Raw genomic sequence first — 1,241 nt, forward strand, 5'->3', positions numbered from 1 at the left:
TAAATCGTGTACAATCAGAGAGGGTGGTGTTTTTTTTTTATTGGTTGAGAGGGGTTGTTTTTGTTTTTTATTGCTTGGGTGGATTGTTTTTGTTTTTTGTTGGTGGGGGGGGTAATTTTGTTTTTATTCGTTGTGGGACTGTTTTTGGTTGGTGGTGAGGGGGGGAGAGAAGGGTTGTTTTGCATTCTTGGGTGAGCGACAGGGACCAGGGCGTTGGGTGGGGTTGCTTTTGTCAGTTAGAGGCAGATTGCTGTTGACACATATGTTTGTTTGTCTTTTTGTTTTTTGCTGGGGGGGGGTAGGCGAAGGGAGGTTTCGCTTCTTTTTTTGTTACTTGTTTAAATGGGTGATTTTCTTTGTATTGTTTGTTTTGGGATGCTGTCCATGCAACTTTGAACCTTTCTGAGAGACCGGCATTTAGGCTTTCTTAGGGGAAACATGAAAACAATGGCTCAATTCTGGAGTATTTTATAATCATACATACTTCTCAATGGAAACCTACTTACTACGTTATAAATTCTTCAATTCATGATGGGAGGAATTCCGTAATGAGCGACCATTAGGAAATAGATAAAGAGTACAGAATTGAGGGTTTATGGTTAGGGTTCAGGCTAGAGTTAGGAAGATAGTTAGGGTTTGGGTTAGGGGTGAGGCTAGGGTTAGGGCGATAAAGGTAGGGTTTGGGTTAGGGTTTGGGCTTGGGTTAGGGATTGGGTTAGGGTTAGGGTTAGGGTTAGGTCAGAGGTAGGGTTAGGGTCACGGGTAAGGTCAGGGTTCGGTTCAGGGTTAGGATTAGGTCTCTTCTTTATCGTGCTTATTGGGGTGGTTGCTCGTTACGGTAATCCTTATAACTAGATCTATACATGCATCGCAATGGAAACATACTACACCGCGTTACGAATTCTTAAATCCATAATAATGAAAACCTGGTTCCGTCATGTTTTGAGAAATTTTGAATGCCTCCTCGGTGTACATTTTGAAGCGTAGAGAGAGTGCAGTCTCTCCTATAAAATGAAACAAATTTCGGTGCAACCAAAATTATATATGTGTAGAGAGAGAGACAGACACAGAGAGAGAGAGAGAGAGAGAGAGAGAGAGAGAGAGAGAGAACATGTGATGAGAAACAAGAAGGATTCAATCAAGTGATAAATATACTTCCCGAAACAGCAGATAGCAGGTTGTAGCGTTCGTACACAAAGATTTATGTCTCCAGAGGGAGGGAGAGAGAGAGAGAGAGAGAG

General features: G+C 42.2%; 1 protein-coding gene across 1 annotated transcript in view; it reads right to left on the reverse strand.

Annotated features, from left to right (window-relative positions):
• LOC101848384 overlaps positions 1–1,241 on the reverse strand; it is a gene marked incomplete in the record, with an annotated part of 36,157 nt that overhangs the window by 34,001 nt on the left and 915 nt on the right.

Source organism: Aplysia californica, unplaced genomic scaffold (assembly GCF_000002075.1).
Source record: "Aplysia californica isolate F4 #8 unplaced genomic scaffold, AplCal3.0 scaffold00686, whole genome shotgun sequence".
In the NCBI taxonomy this organism is placed as follows: Eukaryota; Metazoa; Mollusca; class Gastropoda; order Aplysiida; family Aplysiidae; genus Aplysia; species Aplysia californica.